Source organism: Rattus norvegicus, chromosome 14 (genome assembly GCF_021556685.1).
Source record: "Rattus norvegicus strain SHRSP/BbbUtx chromosome 14, alternate assembly SHRSP_T2T, whole genome shotgun sequence".
NCBI lineage: Eukaryota > Metazoa > Chordata > Mammalia > Rodentia > Muridae > Rattus > Rattus norvegicus.
Window position 1 is genome coordinate 101,047,798 of NC_141547.1, and position 26,669 is coordinate 101,074,466.

The window sequence follows — 26,669 nt, forward strand, 5'->3', positions numbered from 1 at the left end:
TGCATGTGTGTCTGTGTACCACTTGGGTGCCTTGTGCTCAAGGAGGCCAGAAAAAGATGTCAGATGCCCTGGAGCTGGAGTTCCAGGCAGCTGTGAGTCGTCATGGTGCCAAGAATCACACCTGAGTGTTTTAGAAGAGTAGCCAGTTCTCTCAGCCTCTGAGCCATCTCTACAATCACAAATCGTGTTCTAATGGGGATTGGGTGGTTGCAATGTGCATGTGTACATCAGACCTAGAAGCTGATAATTATCACCCGGGTAACACCAAGGTAACACGGGACATGAGAGCCAACCCAGGTAGATAAGGGAGTCTAAGTATTTGGATCTGGGAATCAGAAACCTAGAACATTCGTCAGGCCTGACCTGAAGATTTGAGTTCTTTTGAATTTCTGTGCATTGAAATAACTTCAGAACAGCCTCCAGAAATGAAAGCTCTCTCTGACAGAAGGAGCTGACTTTAGGCCAATGTGGCTGAAGAGGCTCAAACTGAGGCAGGGAAGCCTTTTAGAGGCTACACTGCCGAGTCTGGCTTGGCCATGGTAGGGACATCGTGACATGGTTCCTACCCCTAGGAAAGAGCTGGCAGGGCATGGACATCCACATGGGTGCTGTGGGGGTAAAGCTTGTTTGTATAATAATGTAATGCACATATTTCCATGTTCCTCCTTCGAGGAATGTCCTCACTGCCAAGATTAATGGCGCCATGATAATTAGAGGCAGCACACGTGCAGGAGTCGAGGGTGATGAATCTCTCAGGAAAATGGCAAATGCTGAGGCCGTCAGGACAGCCCTCAAGACTTTGGAAAAGAGCTCTGAAAATGTGAGTCCAAAAATATATAATTTCTCCACTATGCACAAAATATAAGGGTGCATACGATATGAATTGTATATGGAGCTTCACAGATCTAAAAGAACGAAGGCAGAGGCACTAAGAACCAGCTTGTCAGAAGATCCTAAGGAAGGGGATAAAGAGATGTGGGGAGTGGAGGTTGCAGAGCAGAAGCCACCCAGCTAAGATAGATTCTGGGGTAAAAGGTCAGCCTGGGACAGAGTGAATTTAGATTCAAGCCCAGGCATGGTAGCAATGGTAATTTCAGGGCCCGGTCCTACCCAGCTTGTTGTCTGTGCAGATCTCTGAATTCTTTTTTTTTTTTTTTTTTTTTTTGGTTCTTTTTTTCGGAGCTGGGGACCGAACCCAGGGCCTTGCGCTTCCTAGGTAAGCGCTCTACCACTGAGCTAAATCCCCAGCCCCGATCTCTGAATTCTTTTGCAATATTAAAAATGTTGTAGGGGTTGGGGATTTAGCTCAGTGGTAGAGCACTTGCCTAGCAAGCGCAAGGCCCTGGGTTCGGTCCCCAGCTCCGAAAAAAAAAAAAAAAAAAAGAAAAAAAAAAAAAGGTTGCATAGAAGACTCTTGTCTCAAAAACACAACAAAACTAAGTGAGTTTATAAAAAAGTGCTGACCACAGTTTTAATGGGCTGGAGAGGTGGATCAGTGGTTAAGAGCACTGACTGCTCTTCTAGAGGTCCTGAGTTCAAATCCCAGCAACCACATGGTGGCTCACGACCATCTGTAATGAGATCTGATGCCCTCTTCAGGTGTCTGAAGACAGCTACAGTGTACTTATAATAAATAAATAAATAAATAAATAAATAAATAAATAAATAAATAAATAAATCTTTTTAAAAAATGTTGTGTTTGTTGTCTCCTTCTAAGAATCAAGGGACCAGCTCATGGGATGATGGTTCATGGGATAATCAAAAGGAAACCTGGGGTAAATGACTGAACTGATATGTAAATAAAAGACTGGGCTTTTGATCTTCAAGAGATGAACTATCCAGAGTTTTTAGAACAGCAAGAGAAAGCCATCCGGAGCAGAATACAGAAAGAAAGAGAGCCACCCGGAAAGATATCTCAAGCAGAACAGAGGCTGTCAACCTATGATTTTACTTCCAGTCATTTGTTTTGCTGTTCCCTCCTTCCTCAGATCCCCCCTCCAAACTGAGGCTGGTCCTTGGAACTACATAACAGTATTAGGTGCTGGGCCTGTCATTTACTATGCTCCCACGTAGGTACCAGTGACCCTGAAGCAGGTTCCTATGCCCACAGAGCCTCGTGCAGCTACCTGAACAAGCAAAGACACACTCCATCTAATGCCTGTTATTCTCACGGCTCTGCAGTTAGTAAGGTGTGAGTTATTCCTTACGCAAAGCCAGGAGAAGAGTCGAACATCTGCTTTACTCCTGTGCTAAAAAACCACACTGCTGCCAACTTCTTTGTCCAGCTGTCCGGCTTCAGTGAACAGGTCCTCTTCCCACACAGAGACCAGCATGTGAGTTCATTTCCCATAGTGCCCTGGAGCACCGGGAGGGAAGGTTTGTGGGTCTTAGTATCAAGCCCAGTACTCTCAAGGTATAGCATTGAGCAAAGCTAAAGGAAATTTGTGCCATTTCTATCCTTGAGTTGGGGGCGTCCCTGATTGAATCAGCTTCGTGAGTGGGCTGTAAGAAGGACAGGATGCCCTGCCTACCACGGAAAGGGAGGCAGAAAGACAGCCACACCTGGCAGGACCTCCCTTACAAGCCAAGTGTTACCTGAGCTCAAGCAAATTCTCACCAGAATGTGTTTTAGTTTGTTGTTTTGAGACAGGCTGACCTTGATTCTGAGTACTGGGATTACAGGTGGGTCACCACGTCCCAAAAGAGAATTTCTTTACAACCTCTTCTGTCAGAAACATTCATTCTTCCCAATAATCATTTCCAACCCCCCCCCCCAACCAGTTTATAGTCCCTTATTCTGCCCTCAAAGGGATACACCAGCTTCTAGTGATGCTGGGTTTATTGGTCAGCTGCATGGCCAGTGACTTTCCACAGCAAGCCATAATACAATTTGCATGCTAATTTGTATGCCTTTCTCCCTTTTCACCTTTGTTAGCTTATCCCTGGAGCATTCAGAGTGAAGGGGAGAATTTTTTTCATTCCCCATCTGGGGCACTTAGCAAGCTCTCAGGGAATGAGTATTGACCTGCACCAATTGTAGAACACAGGAGCCAAGGCTAGTCCCTCCACTCACGAGTGCTTGATATACCGAACACTGGGCAGGGCCTCAGCCTTCAGCCAATGAAACAGATGCAAACCTGGTGCTTCTCATCTTGTCGCTTAGGCAGGTGAAAGGGAGACGCTAGACTGCATTTACCCTACCCATCAGGTGCTGGGCTTATGGGAAGCACCAGTGAACCGCTCAGGAGGTGGGAGCCTTAGGTCCGGGTCTCAGCCCAAGTGAGAAATGATATAGGCAAAAGCTGGAGTTCCCTGACTCTCAGGAATCCAGTCACCACTGGAAACCATGTAGAGTCAGGAACAGAGGGAGTCCAGAGGCTGAGGACAATGAGTTGAGGGAAGGGGAACTCTGGCTTAGCTCAGCATGGGCAAGTCTGGGAGCGTGGAGGGACCTTCTGCAGGAGACTTAGATGGTGTGGCTCTGTAGAGGAAGACTCCTTCCATGTTCCCCACAGCAGTTCTGCATGAGAGAGACGTCCTTGGTTCTAAACTGTTTATTGACTGTTCATCATGGAAAATGGGTACATTCTACTTTCTCAGGGTGGACCAGACCTTTTGCAGGAAGGAATGTCTGGGAAGGGAAGCTTATTGGCTAAACCCTCAGGGCCTGTAAATACCTCATTAGTGTGGAGAATTCTGTTCTGATCTACATGATGGTCATGCTCCTGTTTGGGGAGTGTGGTCACCTGTTCCAGGCCAGGGATCTGTCAGGGAGCAGGGAGACACCTACCGTCCTCAGATGAGTGCCTGGGTCCCAGGGTCTCTAAACTCACTCAACCTTACCAAGTTTCCTGGCACAGTCCACTGCCCCACACAACCTGGACTCTAAGAAATCATAATCTAGTGGACAAAGCATAGCAAGCAAGGTGGGAAGCCAAGGTGAGAAAGAAGCCTGAGTCAGAGAGGCTAGTCCCATCCACTCTCTGAGGATTCTGGGAGCCTGAAACCAGCTGTCTGCCACTGTGCGGGGTGTGGGGGGTGGTGGATAGACAAAACAACAAAAATTGGCATTATAGTCGGGATGTGGCATTTAATCCCAGCACTTAGGAGGCAGAAGCAGGTAGATCTCTAAGTTCACAGCAGCCTGGTCACTGGTTCTAGGGCCCATTAGACCTACTCAGTGAGACTTTGTCCAAAACTACTACATACACATCCGCCTACTGACAACAATAATGTAGCAGTCCTAACTTTTAAAGTGCTGAGAAGTGACTGAGGGCTCAGCTCTAACTGGGACCTCAGTATCAACACCAGAAGAGCAGGCATAAAGAACAGAAGAGACTAAGGCTGAGGAGGAGCCATGGGACACACTGTCTTCTGGTCATGGGATGGTTCCTGAGCTCCTGAACTCACTGCAGCCATGCCGCTCCAGCAGGAGACCTGCACAAAATCAAGCCAGCCAGCATTCCAGCTCATGCTGCTCCACCCCTAGCCGTGGAACTATTAGCAGCTGACACCAACCGAGGGCCGCTGGGGCAGAGAGAGTAATTTTTCTCTGAGGATGGGAGGGCTGTAGGTTGCCCATGCTCCAGTGGATCGCCCCATACCCATGGGCATGCTGGCCGCATACTTGGACTCAGTGGATTATACAAAGTAGTTAGACATAAAGGTGGAGGGGGAAACTCCAGGGCTCTGTCTGGAGTAACATTGCAGATGTTTCAGATACATTGTATACCTGACTAAAACTGCCTAAGCGCTAATGTCCTAGACCAGGGAAGGGTGGCTCAGCAGTTAGAGTGCACAGGCCTTTGCACCACCGCCTGTGCCTCCAGCCTCAGAAACAGATGCTCTTTGGCCTTAGTTGGCACTGGCAGGCATGTGCACAAACCCACACAGATACAATGCATACACGTAGTTAAAAATAAAAAATAAGGGGTTGGGGATTTAGCTCAGTGGTAGAGCGCTTGCCTAGGAAGCGCAAGGCCCTGGGTTCGGTCCCCAGCTCCGGAAAAAAGAAAAAATAAATAAATAAAAAATAAATCTTCTTTTCAAATAAAAAGACAACAGTATGGGTTTTAAAATAATGATTTAAAAGTCACCCTGCTTGGGCTGGAGAGATGGCTCAATGGTTAAGAGCACTGATTGCTCTTCCAGAGGTCCTGAGTTCAATTCCCAGCAACCACATGGTGGCTCACAACCATCTGTAATGGGATCTGATGCCTTCTTCTGGTGTGTCTGAAGGCAGCTACAGTGTACTCATATACGGTAAGTAAATCTTTTTTAGAAAGTCATTCTGCCTTATTCAAGTGACCAGATCTAAAGTTTGAATTTATTAATTAAATGGTGCATTTTGCTGTGTAGTGTCAATAATTTTGAACAAAACAACTTTATTATAAAAACTCTTAGATCATTAGTAATGGGTATACTTTAAATTGTAATCCATTTAGAAAGTATGCCAGTTGGTCATGACCCCACAGGGGGAATGGTATTCAGAGCCATGTACATACATTTTTATGCTTGTTTGTTAGTTCTTAGGACTTATTTACCTGGGGGCTGAGAGATGGCGTAGCAGTTAGGAGCACTTGCGGCTGAGCACGGTGGCATAGGCCTTTAGTCCCACCACTCATAAGGCAGAGGCAGGCAGATCTCTGTGAGTTCATCCAGGCCAGCCTGTTCTACAGAGTCTCAGGACAGCCAGGGCTGCTACACAGAGAAACTCTGTCTTGCTGCTCTTGCAGAGGACCTGGGTTTGATTTCCAGAACCAACGTGGCAGCTCAGAACCATCTGTAACTCCAGTGTCAGGGGATCGGACGACGTCCTCTTCTGGTTTCCATGGGCACTAGGTATACATGAGTACAAATACATATACATGTAAAATACATATACACATAAAATAAAAATAAATTTTATTCTCAGAGTAGCACCCACTGAGACCAGAGAGGGTGTTGGGTCCCTGGAACTACAATTACTGATGGTCGTGAGCTGCCAGTTAGCTGCTGGGAGGTCCCCCGGAGAGTGGCCAGGGTTCTTAACTTAGTCATCTCTCCAGCCCCACACTTACACATAATCTAAATCTGAGAAGGCTGAAGTATGCAAGCTTCTATTGAACAGGTCGTTTTTTAATTAAGTCTTAATTACCGATGAAAACAGAAGATGAGAACCCTGCTCCTGTTATAACTGGAGCCAGTTGGATACGGTCCTGCACCATCACCTGTTTTCTGAAGCAAGGTCTGACTGTAGCCCCAAAGGATCTGAAGGCACTCACTGGCCAGCACTGGGAGAGGACTGGTGTCCACCCTCCAGTCCAATTCCAGGAAGGAAACTGCTCTGAAGTCTGGCAGGAGACGGAGGTGGATTGGAGGTATTCAGGGAAGCTGTCAGAAACTAAAGTCTGCAGTTGAGGAGGGGTTGGGTTTGGGAGTCTCACGGTACACCCAGGGCCCTTAAAAGCTAAGAAAAGAGATCTAAGTCCTGACCTTGCCCTAGAGTCCTGCCTGGGGCCTGGTGATGACTGCTCACACCGGAGCCTGCAGGTTTTGCTGGTTCATTAACCTGAGGAGGTGCAGGCTGTTGGCATCACTTCTGCAAAGGCAGACAACTGCTTTTCTGTTTGCCTTTCCCTCTGCTCAGAGCCCTCTTCACCTACAAGACAAAGCACAGCCTTCAGAGCTGCAGCCTGGCAGCTGCCACACATTTGTTTGTGCTGCCGGATAAAGGGAGGGAGGGACAGATACCACTCATTCCATGAGTGAGGTGAAGAAGGCCCAGACCACAGACAGGTAGCGATCATGGAGGCCAAACAGCGCCTCCTGAGCAGAACAGGACTCATTTCCTGCTCAGGTTGTTTCCCATCGCATTAGCATACCCAGCCTGTGCTCACACCCTATAGGAACATGTTTTACTCCCTCCTTCATAAGAGCCTTGTCCTGGAAGATCAGTGAGTAACCACAGGCCAAGGACGGAGTGAGCTTGCCAATGAGAATATAATGGGATGCCTTTCCCAGCATCCCCTGCTTCCTGAGGCAATCCCACTCACAGTTATCAAATACAGCTCTACATTAACAGTTGGAAACTCCCATTTAGTTTGACGTGTTGGCTACATTTTATACGCCAAAGAATTATAACCAAAGCAAAAGAGCCTAAAAAGACCGAATCAGTTGTTCTACAAAGTAGATGTCCCGGCTACTTCCAACAGCAAACACTTAGAAGTAATTGTCAATCTAAAAGGGCTGATGGGTGATCTGTCTAGGTGTTTACAGCTGAAAAGCAAGAAAGTGATACAAGAGCTTTCTTTTTATTTTTAAATTGAAGAAATGATCAGAAAGTTGGTGATCTATAAATAGAATATGGTGAATGAGTGCTCCCTCTCTCCTCCCTTCCCTCCTCCCCTCCCTTCTCCCCTCTGTCCTCCCTTCCCTCCTCCCCTCCCTTCTCCCCTCTCTCTTCCCTTCCCTCCTCCCCTCCCTTCTCCCCTCTCTCTTCCCTTCCCTCCTCCCCTCCCTCCTCCCCTCTCTCTTCCCTTCCCTCCTCCCCTCCCTCCTCCCTTCCCTCCTCCCCTCCCTCCTCCCCTCCCTCCCCTCTGTCCTCCCTTCCCTCCTCCCCTCCCTCCTCCCCTCCCTCCTCCCCTCTCTCCTCCCCTCTCTCCTCCCCTCTCTCCTCCCTTCCCTCCTCCCTTCCCTCTTCCCCTCCTTCCTCCCCTCCCTCCTACCCATGCTGATTCCTAGTCACCAAGTTCACCTTGCCATAGGCAACCAGTGTAGCCTAGTTTTCCTGTAACACTTTTAAAGCCGTTTTATGCACACACGAGCCATTCACACACAGTCTCTTCCTCACCTAAAAACTAACAGGCCCAGAACTCTGCCAGGCAGAGGCAGGCAGCTCTCCAGGAGTCTGAGACCAGCCTGGTCTACATAGCAAATTCTAGACCAGCCAAGGTACATAATGAGACCCTGCCGAGAAAGGATTAGAGACCATTGCTTAGTACCTTACTTTCTCACTGAACATGCAGGTGCATTATCTGAATATTTATGAGGCATCAGGCACTGTTGACCCGTTAAGAATTAGCAGAGAACAAAATAGCTCATTTTCTCTCCTATCCCGGAGCCATATATTCTGTGAAAATAAATTTTAAAAGGAACATACGGTGCTGTGTGGTGAATGCCAGGGAGACAGGGGATAGGGAATACTTGGCTCTCGTTTATCAGAATGATAAGGGAGACTGTACTACAGAGCGTATGCCCCAGTATGAAGGCTGGTTCAGCTAAAGACAGTCAAGAAGCTGCAGACAAAGGAGCACGCCCTGCCTTCCCTCTATTACCTAAAAGGAGGACTCAGGAAAACGGATGTCTCGCACCTCTCCACCATCTTTGGTTCCTGCCATCCTGGAGATGGCCCCAGTGGAATCCCCACTAACCGGCTTTGCTAACCAGACTCTGCCTGCTTTCGATTTGCTCTTACGAGCTGCTTTTTTTCCTGGAGGCACAAAATCCTTTCTTTGTCTTGTAACTAATCCAGAGGTGTACTGTTCCTGGGGATGATTTGTACACGCCAGAGTTCAAAGACCTGTATCTGAATTGCTCATCCTGTGGGTGTCACCGTCGTACGTGTGACACATATTATTAACACATTGATGAACTTGTAGATTTTGTTTTTCTCCTGATACCCTACTGAGTGTTGGGAAACTCTGCCCCAATTCAGATTCTATGAGAGTTAAAGAGAAGCATTGTTTTCTTCCCTGACTGTTGTAAGAGAAAGGCTTGGCAAAGCCTGGGGGGTAGAGAGCTCTGCACAGATACGAGAGAACATCGAGAGTGAATGGAAGACCACAGAAGCCACCATCATCGGCCCAAGCCAGCAAGGGGTTCCCAAGGGCTGTGCATAAGTAAGACTTATGAGTTACTTTTCTTGCTGTGACTTGACACCCAACCTAAGGAAGGAGAGCTTTATTCAGACTTATGGTTTGAGGTGATACAGTCCGTCATGGTGGGGGAGGTATAGCGGCAGGAGCATGTGGGAACTGCTTGCTCACACATAAGTGGATCAGGCAGCAGATAGGCGTGAGTGCAGGTGTTCAGTTGACTCTCCCCCTTTCCCTTTTGATTTGGCCTGGGGCCACCCTCCCAGGAGGGCACTGCCCAGGTTCTTGGTAGGCCTTTCCCCTCAGTTAACCCTTTCAGGACAAGCCTAAGGCAAACCGGATGGTGTGCTTCCCCTGGCATCGCTTAATCCAATCGAGGCGACAGTCAGAATTAACCATCACAAGGCAACCCCTAGTGAACTCAAAAACACAAGACTTTAGACAACCATCTCATGCTTAAAGTCTCACGTTTCTTTCATAATGCAGGATATAACCAGCACGTGTAACCTCTCTTGGGCAGGCTCAGCTGGGTGCCTGCAGCTTTGCTCAGCAAACATGCCCTTTTTCTAATAGCATATCGTGACTCAACAAAGCAAACGGTACCAGAACAAACGATGACGCGCTTCATTCACATCAAAACCAAGCACTTGACACCCATTGTCCGAGACACCATTGTCCTTAGCTATTTTCTGCCTCCATAGACTTACCTATGTCACCTCCTCATAGTGACACTTCCTACGGGCCACTGGGGGACATTTTCATTCAAACCACCACAGACAGATTGCTTCATAGCCATTCTGACTGGAACAAAGTGGTATCTCAAAGTAGTCTTAACTTGTATTTCCCCATGACCAGGTAGGTATGCTGAACCCTTTTTGAAACTACTTGTGATTGGCGTTACAAGAAACTTTTAAATTAGTCATATTAATCAAACAGAATATTGATCTAGATATGGAGAGCCTAAAATGAGTTTACCGTAAAATATTACTAAAAACCTAGCTATATTTTAAATGTGGAACACTTTTCCCCTAAACGGGGGAAGTGGCTGATGAACATTGGCTGGCACTGTCCTCGAACTTTCCAGGAACAGTTAGTTTGTCTCCAAGGCCTAGGGAACACTTCTTTACTACACCTTCCAGTGGGCTGTTAGAGCTTCTTCCAACCCAGGAATGGAGCATGCTCTTCCGAGGAAGCTTCCTGTGGACATTTCATACCAGAGTAAGTCACCCTGACACCTGTCAGAGGACCCTAGTCACCCTCGGGCACCTAGCAAGGGCTGGAGGAACCATCTGTCTGTTAGGACTCCGAGGACCCTCCAGTAAGACAATTGTTCCATCCACCAATCTCTTGGCCTCTCTCAAGCTGCTCCCAAATCTGCCAATCCCTGTTCTGCTCAGTTTCATTCACAAATAACCCAACAGTTCCAGAAAGAGGTGAGAAGCCTTATTTAACGGCCAAGAAACAGACAGGGGAGCCATGGCCAAAAGATACCTTCTACCTGAACAGTTCTGGGATCTGGCTTCCTGGCATGGTGGTGCTGGTGTACATGCTGTTATATTAGCTTCTCTCACCATAGGAGAATTTCCCAAGTCAGGGTCCCGTTCTTCCTCATTTGAGTGTGGTCAAATCTGTCACAGCACCTGTACGTATGTTTTTATCACTATAATGAGATTATAATTAGCCCAAGGCCCAGTCACTAATGAATGGATAAACATGGCATCTGGACCAGACGCTACTGCCCCCTACTGGTGTCTCCTACTGCCCCCTACTGGTGGCCCCTACTGCCCCCTACTGGTGGCCCCTACTGCCCCCTACTGGTGGCCCCTACTGCCCCCTACTGGTGGCCCCTACTGCCCCCTACTGGCCCCTACTGATCCCTTACTAGTGTCTGGGAGTATATGATGACTTAGTGGCAGGGAGCTGGGAGCATGTGGCTTTAGCAAACAAATGGCATCTGATGACAGAACACCCAGTAATTTCTGGGTTTAAGCTAATGACAAAGCCTATGACCACAACACAGACTAATAAAGTAGCAGACAAAATAACGCATTAAACAACCCCTATTGTTCTGCATCTAAATCGGGTACCAGAGACTGAAATCATCTGTTGCTTAGTTACTTCATATTTCTACCCCCCTCCAAATGTCAAAATCAGAGGGCTGACATCTGTCCCTGAACCAGAGAGCCACAACTGCCCTTCCAGACTCACTGGCCTAGAGACCTGGCGATTCATTCCCAAAGCAAGCTCTCTTCTCTTTCTCTTTCTTTTTCTTTTTCTTTCTTTTTCAAAAAGGAAGTTGGCACAGGATACCCACAGCACTGAAGCAGGGAGGCAACTTCTGGTCTCATAGGAGTCCAGGTGGTCCCACCTAGGGGCCAGACCCACAGTCCTACCTGGGTTGCCAGACACTGTAATTGAATGAGGACTTAGTGCTGGATACACACAATGCCAAGGGACTGAAGTTTTTGTGTTTAAAAAAAAAAAAGGTTTATTGTGTGGCTGACTGATGAGTCAAGAGCCATAAGTAAGCACACATCTCCTGACAACTGGTTGTTAGTGGGAATGCTTATGTGAAGGGGTATATGCCTCTTCATGGATCCCATGGCTTTGGGGTTGACGTGGGTGTTATACTCTGCCCAAGTGATCATAAACTTGTGACATCATCGACAGGGCTGTTAAAATTCCTCACCCACCTCCCTAACGTGCCAACAACAAAACAAGGTATGATACCACCCAAGTTCACCCTGGCACCCATGAGTTTATTGGGCTTACTCACACAGCATGGGTGAGGGTTACATGCAGGGATATGGGTGTTTCTCCTCTCCCCAAAGGACTGTGCTGGAAAGTCCTTACTCAGTAGGGATGATGGCTTCCCTGTGGCCACATAAATAGAGCCCCCCCCCCTCGTTTCCCTTGCCTACATACTCTAGCCCCTTCCCAAGGCCATGTGCAATTAGGGCAGAATTACAACAGGTGATGTGGAGGGGCTGGATGCTCCAGTGAGGTCCTGTGACCCTCCCTGACCCTCATCTCTGAGAGGATGTTCTGTGAGTCGTCTGGCTTTCCCAAAGGCCTCTGGGGCCTTCCCATCTGAGTTGACTGCTTTTATGTCAACTTGACATGAGCTAAAGTCACTGGAGAGGAGGGAGCCTCAGTAGAGAAAATGCCTCCATAAGATCCAGCTACAGGGCTATGGCGCATTTTTCTTAGTGGCCAATGTAGAAGGGCCCAGCCCACTGTGTGTGGAGCTATCCCTGGGCTGGTGGTCCTGGATTCTATAAGAAAGCAGGCTGAGCAAGCCATGGGCAGCAAGCTAGTAACCAGCACCCCTTCATAGCCTCTGCATCAGCTCCTGACTCCAGGTTCCTGCCCTGTTTGAGTTCCTGTGCTGACTTCCTTCAATGATGGACTAAGATGTGGAAGTGTAAGCCAAATAAACCTTTTCCTCCTCAACCCGTGTTTGGTCATGGTGTTTCATCACAGCCATAGAAACCCTAACTAGGACACCATCCTAATCCCACACAGCACTTTTTTTTTCTTTATCAGATTATACAGAGGACAAGTGACCTGGTCAATGGGAGGTATGAATATTTGTCAGCAGCCCCAAGAATGCCTGTAATTACATTTACCCACACTGAGTGTTGAAAGATATATTTTCATAGCCTTGTAAGGCATCATGAATGTTTTACCTGACCACAATATTCCCAAAACTTGTACCACCATGCCAGACTTCCGTACCTTGTGGGAATTTATTTCCTATCTGTATTCCCTCTGGTTCGCTTATAAGTTCCCCAAATGGGTTTCCAAACCTGTAGAGCACTTGGAAGCTAGCAACATATCATCTGCATAGTGAAACCTCTTTATGGAGGACGGGCAGTGAAATAGAGCCAGGTCCTGGGCTGCCATTCCATGTTGGGCCTTGAGACACTGCTCTGAAAGTCTATCGCTGTCCATCCCATGAGAATGCAAGCTGGTCTGGGGGATTCAGTGGCTAAGGGGAGACTGAAAGGTAAGTGAGCAAGGTCCCAATCATAAGGACATTTGCTTTGCCCAGCTATTCAGTTAGAACAATTCTTCTAGATATATCTGTATAAATGGGAGGCACGCTGCCTTCTTTTTTTTTTTTTTTTTTTTTTGGAGCTGGGGATCGGACCCAGGGCCTTGCACTTGCTAGGCAAGTGCTCTACCACTGAGCCAAATCCCCAACCCCCACTGCCTTCTTTACTTCAAAGACATTCTCTAAGAACCGTCTGGCCTCCTCATTAGCCATGTAGGACTGCTGAAGGGGCTCTGAGTTAGGCAAAAAAAAAAAAAAAAAAAAAAACAAAAAAACAAAAAAAAAAAAACTTTCTAGCTCCTGGATGGTTTCTGTAATTTTGCCCTGATCCCTAGGCAGTCAACTGTTTTGAGATTCACCACCCTTCATGGGGAAGGCAACCTTACGGTTTCCACCTCATCAACACCCACAGAATTGCCTTTACCGATTACACTCTCAGCCAGAACTCCATACAATAGTCTGCAGGATGTACGTATTCACCCCCAGAATGTTCTATCATAAGGGAGAGTGTAGGCTTAGATTTTTTTTTTTAAACCTAATTTAATAAGGGTTCTGAAAGACTGGAATCTCCCTTATAGCCTACCAACCAAAGGTAAGGGAGAAAGATGACTATAGGACAAGGGGGTGTGGGCCTGTTTAGAAGTAGTTCTTTGGGGGTGATTCCAGTCTTCATTGTCAGTGGTCCAGTCCACCCAGCAAACAGCAAATAGCGGCTTGACCCAGAAGAAACCGAGAGGATCCACTGATCAACACAAGTCCTCAGAAGTGGCAAGACACAACCAGAACGCCATCATCTCTACATTAAGTCACCACAAGCAAAGACCAGGGAAGAAAGCAAGGTGAACCAATGCAAGAGTGTTGTCAGCCAAGAGCAGCCTTAGCAAAGGCCAATGAAGACCAGCAAAGAGTTACAAACTGAACCAATGCAAGAGCATTGTCCGCTGTCTGTTGGGTTGTATTTACACTCTTTCCAAACATCACACGTCCTCTCAAGCATCCACTCCAATAAAACATCACATGCCCTTTCACCAGACAATTTCCAGAAAACCCACCACACGTCCGTTCTCAGCAAAACAAACATCTTCTCATAAGACAGCTTCCCAAAAGAATCACATGACACAAGTGAGTATTCAACGAAACCAGACATTCCCACATTCCCACTTTAGGAGAGATGCACACATTGTACATTCCCACCACCCACAGAATGACTTTAGTTGTTCCTGTAGGGCTATTGGGATTAGTGGCAGGGGCAAGGGCAGTAGAGAGAGTAATGAAACCTGTAACTAAGGTGAACCCACCTAAACACTTATGTTTTTCTCCCAGTATGTCTTAGTCAGGGTTTCTATTCCTGCACAAACACCATGGCCAAGAAGCAAGTTGGGGAGGAAAGGGTTTATTCAGCTTAGACCTCCACATGGCTGTTCATCACCAAAGGAAGTCAGGACTGGAACTCAAGCAGGTCAGGAAGCAGGAACTGATGCGGAGGCCATGGAGGGATGTTACTTACTGGCTTGCTTCCCCTGGCTTGCTCAGCTTGCTTTCTTATAGAACCCAAGACCACCAGCCCAGGGATGGCTCCACCCACAATGGGCTGGGTCCTTCCCCCTTGATCACTAATTGAGAAAATGCCTTACAGCTGGGTCTCATGAAGGTATTTTCACAACTGAGGCTCAATTTTCTGTGGTAATTCCAGCTTGTGTCAAGTTGACACACAAAACTAGCCAGTACAATTGACCCCTTGTCAACTTGACACACAAATATATCACTATTAAGCCTTAACCCTTACTTTCTTATTCATCCCCAAGATCTAAGTAACTTTGTCACATAGTCCTTACATATAAAAAGTTCAATCCATTTAAAATATCCAATATCTTTTAAAATTTAACGTCTTTTTAAATTTTTATCTCTTAACTGTGGACTCCACTAAAATACTTTCTTACTTCAAGAGGGAAAAATATCAGGGCACAGTCACAATCAAAAGCAAAATCAAACCAACTGTCTAACATCTGGGATCTGCTCATGATCTTCTAGGCTCCTCCAAGGGCTTGGGTCCCTTCTCCAGCTCTGCCCTTTGTAGCACACATGTTGTCTTCTAGGCTCCAGCTGCCTGTTCTCCACTGCTGCTGCTGCTCTTGGTGCTCATCTCATGGCACTGGCATCTCCAAAACGCTGCTGTCTTCTGCTGCAACTAGGCTTCACCAATAGCCTCTCACAGGCTCTCTTCATGGTGCCAAGCATCAACTTCTTTGCATGACCCCTACAGTCCTGGGCCATCAATTGCAACTGAGGGTAAACCTTCATCCAATGGCCTTCCATGGCCTCTCACAGTGCCCAGTCTCAGTTGCTCTTCATGACCCCCTCATGCCTTCAAACCCAGTACCACCTGGGTGACTCTTACACATTATCAAGTCCAACCACAGCACAAGGTACAACCTTGGCTTTCTCTGGAACACAGTCTCTTTGTGCTCTCAGAAACACTTCCCAGAAGATTTTACATCAATGATGCTGGTCTGTTCTTACTCACCACTAATTTCTTAGCTTCAGCTGACCAGCATCAACAGTCCCAGTAACTCAAAGGTTCACTTTAGTAGTTCTGGTATCTTGTTAATCACAGCTGATTCTTCAACCCCAGCTAACCTAAACCACAAAATCGTCACAATCAAAATAGAAACAGCCCTGATAAGAATCTTTAATCTTCCTTCTGAAATTTCACAAGCCAGGCCTCCATCTTTTGCACTGTTCTCAACATTATCTTCCAAGCTCCTACAAAAGCTCTTAGCATCCCAACAGCTCTTCTAGCTCAAAGTTCCAAAGTCCTTCCACAGTCTTCCCCCAAAACATGGTCAAGTTGTCACAGTATACCCCACTCCTGGTACCAATTTCTATCTTAGTTAGGGTTTTATTCGTATGAACAGACACCATGACCAATGTGAGTTTTATAAAGGACAACATTTAATTGGGGCTGGCTTACAGGGTCAGAGGTTCAGTTCATTATCATCAAGGCAGGAGCATGGCAGCATCCAGGCAGGCATGGTGCAGGAGAAGCTGAGTTCTATATCTTCACCCAAAGGAAGCCAGGAACAGACTGAGCATCCTCAGGCAGCTGGGAGGAGGGTCTCCAAGCCCACCCCACAGTGACACACTTCCTCCCAGAAGGCCACACCTTCTAATAGTGCCACTCCCTGGGACAAGCATATGCAAACCATCACACAATACCTATACACTGTCACCCTTTGGCCCTAGTGCTTTGGGGGCTTACTGTGAACCAGAACATTCTACTGCGGTATCCCCAGAGACTGCAAATTAGTGGGGGAACTGTCTTGGTCACTGTTCTATTGCTATGAGGAGATACCATGACCAAGGCAACCCTTAGGAAGCGTTTACTTGGGGGATTGCGTATGGTTTCATAGGATTAGTTCATTTTCATCATGGCAGGAAGAAGGCAGGCTTGGTGCTCAGACAGCAGCCAGAGGCTTTACATCCTAACCTGCTGGCATTGGGCCTGAAACCTCAAAACCAGCCACCAGAGATACACTTCATAAACTTCTGCCATCCAAGCCAGACCTCCTAATCCATCTACTCCTTCTCAGTTGCACTCCCTGGAGATTAAGCATTCAAATTATATGAGCCTATGGGGGTCACTCTTGTTCAAACTACATTCAGCTTAATCAGCATGGGTCTTCTAGTGGCCACCTAGTACTCACCCGTAGGCAACCTTGGCCACCTCTTCCGGGGATGACAAGGAAGGTTCTCATCCTGAGAACCTTCTCTCTCTGTAGCAGGTAGTGCAGTGAAAATCACCTGCACCTGACAGTTGCCTGTTCCCCTTACTGCTATGCCAAATGCTTGTTTGGCCTCAAAGCTCTCCACAGGCTCAGCAACCCAGCATTTGGCTGTGGGTCAGCTCTGTCCTTAGAGGTTTCAGCTCTGCACAGCCCATCCAGGTCCATTCAAAACCATCTCTTCTCTCTCTCTTGCCTCTCACTTGTGGCCTTAGCCACGCTTAGTCGCACTGGTGGCCTTAGCACTCCACAAACTTAGTTTGCATGCCTACATGCTGGTCTAAGTCACTTAGGCCTGCCAAAGCCTTGCCCACTTTGTACAGGTCATGCCCTAGCAGCAAGACTGCATGCCAGTCTCTGTCCTTGCTGAGTCATTTCTTTCTTAAGTCTCCCATAGACACAGTCCTGCCTGAGCTTCCCACGTGCCCACTTCCCTCAGGAGTACCCACCCTGGTATTGCTTTTCAGACTCCGACATTCATAGGGACCTCAACAGAAGATAACCATCTGTCCCTAACTCCTCTGGTGAGCCAATCCGTCAAGGCTGATTCCTCTCACATTGCCTTAGTCTCCTTTGTCTCAAGGAGGCATAGATAGATGGTTATATTGCTCAGTGCTGCTTCTGCTGTGCTCACACTAATCCCGTCAGCCCCCATGCCCTGAAGCCTCATAAGCCAGATGGCAAAAGATTCTTCATTGCTAGAAAGTCTCCCCGATCCTATCAACTCTGGATGCTCTCTGATTACTGGTCTCCCACACTGTACCGTTGTTAAAACTGAGTCATAGATTTTTTCCCCCTTTTCTCTGTATTAGAGATTGGGCCTTAGTACATCCATCCTCTGTGTCTTAGTTAGGGTTTTATTCGTATGAACAGACACCATGACCAACGTGAGTTTTATAAAGGACAGCATTTAACTGGGGCTGGCTTACAGGTTCAGAGGTTCAGTCCATTATTATCAAGGTGGGAACATGGCAGCATCCAGGCAGGCATGGTGCAGGAGGAGCTGAGTTCTACATCTTCACCAGAAGGAAGCCAGGAACAGACTGAGCATCCTCAGGCAGCTAGGAGGGTCTCCAAGCCCACCTCACAGTGACACACTTCCTCCAACAAGGCCACACCTTCTAATAGTGCCACTCCCTGGGCCAAGCATATGCAAACCATCACACTCTGCCATTTCTAGATCATTCTCTTCCTCATTGCTACCTAATTCCTCTCATGGGTTCTAGGTTTTGAACTCAGGAGGGGTTCTCTATTACCAGTCTAATGTAGTGGGGGGGGGGGTGTTGCTTTCCTAATTGGTTCTTGATTGTGTCAATAAAAATGGTAGAAGTCAATTGCTGGGCAAAAAGAAAAGGGTGGGACTTCTGGGTCCCAGGAGGAAGAGAAGGGATGCAGGAAAAGAGGAGGATCTTCAGACCAGGCTTTGGGCAGAGCAGGAAGCAGCAGCTATGTGAGGTCTTGGGGTACCTAGAGTTTGTAGCTTATGCCACACGGTCCAGGGCTGAGGAGATGGCTGGAGCTAGCTGATAAGATCAGGGCAGGAAGATTCTTTGACCAGTCATTGAGTTATCTGGTTAGTTCTAAAACTGTTTAGTATTTTTTTTGTCTGCAGAGCTAAAGTAGGCAGGAGGAGAAAGAGGGAAGCCGGGGCTGTCGTTGGTGGTTTGGCAAAGCTAGCCGGAAGAAAGAAACAGGCAAATTGGAAGTGAGCCCTGTGGCAGCCGGCCTCAGAGCTAAACCAGAGTGTATAGGGACAGACCGCCGTGTAAAAAATCCCTCTTCAAAATACCCAACCCCTACCCCTGCATGGTACTTCACTTAAGCTCTTTGTCTCATTCTCCCTGTCAGGGATAACACCATTGCTCTACCCAAACCCATCCTTGGTTTTGTCTAACCCTGCTGACTAGGATTAGACAGGTATTGTTACAATCTCTTCCCTGGGTAAATGCCAGTCTTCTCCCCTCTCTAAAGTGCCAACAGCAAACTAAAGAATAGGATCCCACACATCCCCATCCCAAGTTAGGGGATCCCACTCTTTGCCAGTTAATGCCCTTACTTTAACTGCTGACACCCTCTGAGGCTGAGACTTGCATTTTCACGGTAATGAGGGCTTCAGTTTGACTTTCTGCAACGTGAGGTCTATGGCTACTGGAGAGAAGGTTCCCTTCAAGGGCACATCTAGAAACCTTTCGATTGTTTATTTGCACCTGGAGCCATTCAATTTTATGATACGGTTCATTCTTTTCCTTAATCAATTTTTCCAGAGATACTAACAGTAACAAGTCAGCAAAATCATTTTCCAGTCTTCCCCCAACTTGTAGAAAATTTATATATACCCAGTCACCTAGCTCATTGCCAGTTACAACTGATGGATCAAGATAATCAAAGATGTTAGCTTCTTTAAGTTTGAAATACAGTTTCCACCATGGGCCTTCGATAGTCTTCAAGCTCCCAGGAGAGAGAGTATCTGGAGAGGTTTCAGTAGTTGATGGTGCTGGTGAATTATTAAACCAACTCCAGATTCTTAAAAAATTCATCCTTATACTTCTGCTCCTCTAGAACCTCACCCTTGGTACCAACTTCTGTCTTAATTAGGGTTTTACTGCTGTGAACAGACACCATAACTAAAACAAGTCTTATAAAAGACAACGTTTAATTGGGGCTGGCTTACAGGTTCAGAGGTTCAGTCCATTATCATCAAGGAGGGAACATGGCAGCATCCAGGCAGGCCTGGTGCAGGAGGAGCTGAGAGTTCAATGGCTTCATCTGAAGACTGCTAGCGGAAGACTAACTTCCAGGCAGCTAAGAGTAGGGTCTTATAGCCCATACCCACAGTGACACACCAACTCCAATGGGGCCACACCAAATAGTGCCACTCCCTGGGCTGAGCTTATACAAACCATAACACAGTACCACTGAAGTTCACCCTGGGGTACCAATAAGTTTATTGAGCTGAGTCACAGAGCATAGGTGAGAGGTTTCTTGCATAAGTGTGGTTACCACACTCCCCTCCCCCAACACACACACACACACACACACACACACACACACACACACACACACACACAATCCACCTCTCCAAGGCAAAGCTGCACTTTAAAGTATTTACCCAGAAGATATGCTAACTGTCCCATAGCCATGTAAATAGAGTGCCCTCCCCTAGTCTTCAGTTCCCCAAGGCCACATTCAATTAGGGCAGAATTCCATACAACAGGTGATACAAAATGGCTGGATGGTCAGGTGAGTTGCTGTGATCCTCCCTGACTCTCTGAGGGATGTGATGTCAATAAGCGCAAACAGGGTGATCCTTTGCCAACTGACACAGCTGAACTTCTGCAGATGCTGGTGCTTAACAAAGAACTAGACCCATAGAACACGGGATGTTATGGCTTGGATTTAAAAGTTTAAAATGTCCCCCATAGGCTCCTATATTTTAAATAGTTTGTCACCAACTGGTGGTGCTGTCTTGGATATGGGGCCTCACTGGAAGATGCAAGACCAAAGAGATGTGGCCAAGAAGGTTACAGCTCAACCCTGTCTGGCCTGAGTTCTCTGATTCCTCGTCTGGAGAACTGAGTTCAGCTGCAGGCAGACAGGAACTTCTCCCAGTGGCCATGATCACCACCATGCCATTCCCACCATGAAACTGTAAGCCAAAACAATCTCCCAAGTCTGAATGGCTCCTGTCAAGTGCTTTGTTACGAAAAGAAAAGTAACTCGCACGGCGGGCAACTGTTTCCTTACTCATCTGTCTTTAAAAGCAAGTTCCAAACTGCAGCAAGATACTGACAAAAACAGAGGCAGGCATGTAGGAAAAGGGGCCGTGGCTAGGCAACAAAAAGTGGCAAACTTACAAAAATGGCCAGCTTCTTCCTCACCTTCAGGACCTGAGACAAAAGCCAGTATCTTCAAACAAAGGCCTTGTAGGGTTGCTTTCTCCGGCCAGTAAACTGATGGACTGACTCAGACTTGTTTCAGCCCAGATCACGTTGCACAGCAATTGTGAGCCAAGACCCTGCCTTTCTTCAAACGGACCAGCCCTATAGTAGATAGAAAGCCTTCAGACACTTTAGAGCCCCAGCCCTCCAAAAAAGACTGGATTTTGGGAGGCTTCCTGGGTTCTCCTTCCTCTTTGTGTCTGTGTGTCTGTTACACGTATGTGTATCCTTGTTCCTGATAAATGGTTTTCCTCCGTTGCTGATTCTGTCTGTCCTCTTTTTTGGGGTTCTCCACCCCCTACCTATTGCTGTCTTTCAATTCTTTAATTTACAGGGAAAAAAAAAACTGGTCAAGACCCTTAGACTGAATCAACATTGAACTGGGCTATAAAGAGCATGGATAGAGACTGGAAGCAGGTCTGACCTTCAAAGGCTGCCCCTAGCAGGCCCTTCTTCTAGGCAAGCTCCAAGGCCTCCAGAGCAGTGCTGGACGCTTCAGAGAAGTGTTTGAACCATGAGCCTATGGGAGAAATTTCAGACTCGGTTCATTCAGGGAGAATCTCTCTCCGTCGTCAACCTGAAACACTTCCTAGGCACATGAGATGACCTTGCAAGTAAAACTGGCATTCTGGGCTAGATCCCTGGAGCCCAAATGGAAGGACAGACTCCCACGGGCTGTCCTCTGACCTCCACACACGCACTGCCATCACCGTCCCCTCCCACACTAACAAGTAAAATTAAATTTAAAAATTCGTTAATCCAAAGTGGAATGATTTGGGACATCATGCTCTGTTCCTTTTCATTCATACATTCTTACCCATTTTTTTTTCTCTTTCTGTCTGAGTTAAATGGTAAAACACTTGTGGCTGATGGTATTTTATCCAGCCGGGCAGTGCCAGTGCACGCCTTTAAGCCCAGCACTCAGGGAGCAGAGACAGGCAGATCTCTGTGAGTTTTGAGGCCAGCCTGATCTGCACATCAAGTTTCAGGACACCTAAGGCTACATAGAGCAACCCCATCTCAGAGAGAGAGAGAGAGAGAGAGAGAGAGATAGATACAGTCTCAACTGATCTTTCCATTAGATTATGAATAGAGAATAATGTCTCTATTTCTTCTGTAATTTATTTTTGTGACCTAATTACTGAAAAGTCAATTCGTTTTTACAGATTTACTTAATTATATATGAGTACACTGTAACTGTCTTCAGACACACCAGAAAAGGGCATCGGATCCCGTTACAGATGGTTGTGAGCTGGGAATTGAACTCAGGACCTCTGGAAGAGCAGTCAGTGCTCTTAACCACTAAGCCACCTCTCCAGCCCCCAATTTGTTTTTAAAATACCCTATAAATATATGAAAATTATTAAGACAATTTTCTGGTTTTCAGCACATAAATCAGACTATATATATATATATATGTATGCATATATATATATATGTGTGTGTGTGTGTATGTATATATTAAGCAACTCTTTAAAATTACTTTACATGGATTAACCTACGTGACTGGCCTAAAGGAAATGTGAGATAATCCTGGTTATTGATGTGTTTTTAATTCTAATTTTTGTTATTAATTTGTTATCTAGTTACAAATAAAAATGAATAGGATTTTATGGATTTTATAAAATTTTATAGCCTTGTTATAAAAGAATGCTTGTTTCAATTATTTACTTTTTAGTTGATGTTTACATGGCTAGTGTTAGGAACATAGTCTCTGTTGAACTTAGTAAGAGAAAAGACATTATAGAGACAGGTGTGGCCTTCCTTGTGGCTACCAGACCATTAAAACAATGAATGGGCCTCAAAGAAATGAAATTTTCCACAGGAACCTATGTCTCAGTGTTGCTAAAATTCCTCCCAGGGCTGATGTGTCAGCCATGTCTACCCTTTCTCCTGAGGTCCCAACAACAGACTAAAGTTCACTCTGGAGAACCACTGAGTTTACTGGGCTTCCTTCAGAGCACAGATATGGGTGCCCCTCCCACTAGAGGCTGAATCCGAAGAGCTCACACCAGCAGCAATGAGGGCTTCCTCATAGCTGCATACGTGAAAGTCCCTTCCCTAGTATTCCCCAGGTGATATACTCTAGCCCTTCCCCAAGGTCACAAGCAGTAACCGCAGAGTTTCATGCAATGCTTAGACACTCAGATAAGGGTCTCCTGACCTCCCCCCACTCCCCGCCCTTCCTTGAGGTGTCAACAAAGCCAGGTGGGATAATACCTCTTGCGAAGAATTGAAGCCGAAGTCTCCAAGATATCTGTCTGCTCCTTGATGGGAGGACAGTTGCTCAGAACTCTCAGGAAGAGACTTCACAGTTCTGACAACTTAACAGACCACTTTGAAAAACAGATTAGAGTCAAGAAAACAATGGGTCTATGTGGTAGAGTCAAGAAAACAATGGGTCTATGTGGGGTGAGGTGCTGATAGTAAGGTCTGGTTTCCCAATTGGTTCTTGATTTGGTCAATAACGAAGGCAGGGAGCCAATTGCTGGGTCGAAGGGACCAGAGAGACTTCTGAGTCCCCGGAGGAAAAGCAGATGCAGGGAAAGAGAAGAGGCTTCAGCCAGGCTTTGGGACGTGAAGCATGCAGCAACCATGTAAGATCTTGGGGTAGCTAGAACCCGCGGCCTCGGCCACCAGTGGGTGGCTGATAGACCCTGGCTGATAAGGACAGGAGATTCTGCACCCAACAATTGTGTTATCCGGCAAGTTCCAAAATAATGAAGTTGTCTGAGTTGTTTTCATTAGAGGAGAAAAGGTGGGCAGAGAAAGAGAGAAGCTGGGGCTATAGTTGATGGCTTGGTAATGCTAGCCAGGAGGAACAAAAGAGAAGCCAAGAGGGAGCTGGTGGAGCCCAGACAGCAGTTTCCCAGATTTCCTGGGTTGGGGGATTGTTGGGCTTGATCCTGGGCTCAGCCAGAGGGGCAAAGGGAACTGGGAGAGATTGCTCATGGCAGCTTGGTGAAGCTAAGCCAGGAGGGTCTGGGGGTGTTAGCTCCAGGGAGAGGCAGTAACTGGCCATTGGTGGAGCTAAGCTGGGAGGAAGGGAGAAGTCAGGAGTGAGGCCAGCCGAAGCAGATCTCTGAGCTAAGCCGAGAGCCCGGGCAAAGGAGGTATTATGTTTTACAGTTACAGGCAACAAGTCTATAATGAGTGGAGCCACTCCTTAACCAGGACTGCTCAATAATGTGACCAAGCCAGCTTAGTCAGTCAACAGGTTCTCCAGGGAGAAAGGATTCAAAAGAAAACAGACAATTAGACAACACTGTAGCATGACCCGAGCCAGCTCTGAGGCTGAAGCGGTTTTATTTTTTTGTTCCCAGTCTGCTTTTGTACCACATGCAAAATGGTAAGATCAGTTCTCCGTCAAAGGAACAAGCAAGGTAATAAACAAAATCCTGTAAACACCTTTCTAGGGGTTTAGTCAGGATGACCAAGACAAAAGAATGTCACATTCATTCCTCAGCTGAGCCTGCTCTGAATTTTGCATTAGCTCACATGTAAATATTCTTTTTTTTTTCTTTTTTTTTTCGGAGCTGGGGACCGAACCCAGGGCCTTGCGCTTCCTAGGCAAGCGCTCTACCACTGAGCTAAATCCCCAACCCCGCATGTAAATATTCTTAATTTAAGCCCTGAGTCCTGGCCCAAAGCCAGATTCCCACCTGAGCTTACTTCTGTGTCCTGGCCCAATGTCAAATTCCTGCCAGGTTTCTAGATGTGGTCCCAAAGCTCTCCACAATAATGCATACTTCTTGCCCTCTCCTTAAACCTAAACCCCGTGTAGACCCTAAACATGAGACTTGGGGATCACTGGACCTCTTTCTTGGGTCTTCTTGCCAGGGTAGTCCCTGAATAAATCTCTCTCGTCTGACTTTCACCGCTATTTGTGTCTTTAGTTGCCCTACTGTGGGGAAGTGGTCAAGCCTAGCTTGCTGGGGCTCTTGGTGGTCAGGCTTAGAACTTAAATTTTCTAATAGCATGGACTTTTCCACGTCCGCCAAGTCACCTTGTTAAGGGTGACAACTATTCCAACGAAGGAAAGACTGCTGAGAATTTATGAGCAGAGTTATCCAGCAAACACAAGACAAGCTCGCTTGGTCTTAGCTTACCCTATAGCATTGAGGGAGTTGACACAGTGGGGCTCAGAGCCGGGTTCTTACCCAAGTATCCTGTGTTTAGATTTGGAAGTCTGTAGGACCTCCTCCCTTCCTGCCCACGCCCACGTGGTGGGCCGAGCTGCTCTGTCATTGCTACTTTGTTTTCCCAGAGAGTGGGGTGGAGAATCGTCTATCGTCTATCCGCTCTCCCAGGTTCTTCGCCTAGACTACAAACTAAATGAACCCAATAAAAATTGACAAAAGAAACCCTGTGTATAATTACACTCAGATGCACAGGAGTCCCACAAGATACGGGGCTCACAGAAGGGCTGGTTGAAGTTTATGCAGCTTCCTGGGCCACAGGGGCTTTGGGGCGGGGGATCAAAGCTTGTTTTCCTGGGCTGTGGCAATGGCCCAAACTCCGGGAAGAGCAGAGGAATTGTGTTCATGTAGAAAGGTCTTGTTACCATCAGCAATAAAAGGAATCTTCTCCTAGCCCTCAGAACAGGTGACTGTCTAAGCTGGTGTCAAGTTCGGGTCTCTTCTCCTGTTGCCCCAGTTAATCTTCCTTGGCCAATACGATTCCCAGAGAAGATCACACAATGGTGATCCTCGTGGTGGCCCCCTCTTTAGGCAGATGAGAGCAGCTCACACAAAGCCCCTGCCTGGCACGTTTGGGATGGAGTTCCCTTCACCCATCCGCAGAGAGGCCGTTCTTATTTCCATTTGGGGGATTGCATAAGGATTAAGTAGGATGCTGAATGCTTTCAAACCTGCTTTGCAGGAATTAAAGCATTACACAAATGCCCGTCGTAGGCCCACAGGAAAAGGACAGGGGGTGTTCTGTGTGGGGTAATATTTTTCAGAGCGCAGCTCACAAGCTAGCAGCAGCAGCCTTGAAAGAGGGAAATGTCAGTGAGCATAAGGAAGGAAAAGGGTAAAAGTCCCTGTACTGTCTGTTCTCAGCCAGGCCCTACCCCTAGAAAAATGACAAGAAAAATAAAAAAACCACAGAAGTTTCTAGATTAAACAAACAACAAACAAACAAAAAATTAAGTCAATTAAGTCAGGCGTGGTGGTATACACTTGTAATCCCAGTCATGGGAGAGGCAGAATCCTTGTGGCTCAACAGCCAGCCAGCTGAGCCGATTTGATGAGTTTTGGACTAGTGAGAGGCTCTACAACAAACACCAGCAGCAAAAAGTGGATGTCACCTGAGGCGAGACAGCTGAGGTTGGCCTCTGATCTCCACATGTGCTCACACAGGTGAGCGCTCGTGTACGCACGCACTCGCACACGCACGCGCGCACACACACATGCACACACACACACACACAATTATATATGTGTGGTATGTATGTTCATATATATAAAATTTTGGAGGAGGAGTTGGTTTCTTTAGTTAGTTAGTTAGTTAGTTAGTTAGTTAGGTGGTTAGTTAGGTGGTTAGTTAGTGTTGTTGTTTTAAAATAGCCTTTCTGTGTACCCCTGGCTATCCTGGAATTCACTAAGTAGAACAGACTGATCTCAAACTCACAGAGATCTACCTGCCTGGGTTCTCTGTCTCTGTCTCCTCAATGCCGGGATCACTGCCCCCATATGTGTGTGTGTGTGTGTGTGTGTGTGTGTGTGTGTGTGTGTATGTGAGTGTGTGTGTGTGTGTGTGTGTGTGTGTGTGTGTGTGTCTGGCCTCCATCTGTGCCCTGGAATTAACTCTGTAGCACAGCTCTCCAGACTCAAATGCCACCCAGAGAGAGCTGGTCTCCCAGTAGCACTGTCGCTCCTAAGTTCACAGGCTCACATGTGGGACAGGCTCCAGTCAGAGACAGCAACACCAACTAACACCAGAGATAACCTGATGGTGAGAGGCAAGCAAAGAACATGAGGAACAGAAACCAAGGCCACTTGGCAACATCCAAACCAGTTCTCCCACCACAGCA

General features: G+C 46.9%; 1 long non-coding RNA gene across 1 annotated transcript in view; it reads right to left on the reverse strand.

Annotated features, from left to right (window-relative positions):
* Nucleotides 1–5,381: 5,381 nt before the first annotated feature.
* The window catches only part of LOC148001483 (uncharacterized), a 28,564-nt gene continuing 7,276 nt past the window's right edge, over nt 5,382–26,669 (reverse strand). Inside the window, exons 3-4 of the long non-coding RNA XR_015637635.1 lie at nt 6,475–6,640; nt 5,382–5,837 (exon numbers count right to left, since the gene is read on the reverse strand). This is a non-coding gene — a long non-coding RNA (uncharacterized LOC148001483). The remainder of the gene's footprint in view (nt 5,838–6,474; nt 6,641–26,669) is intronic.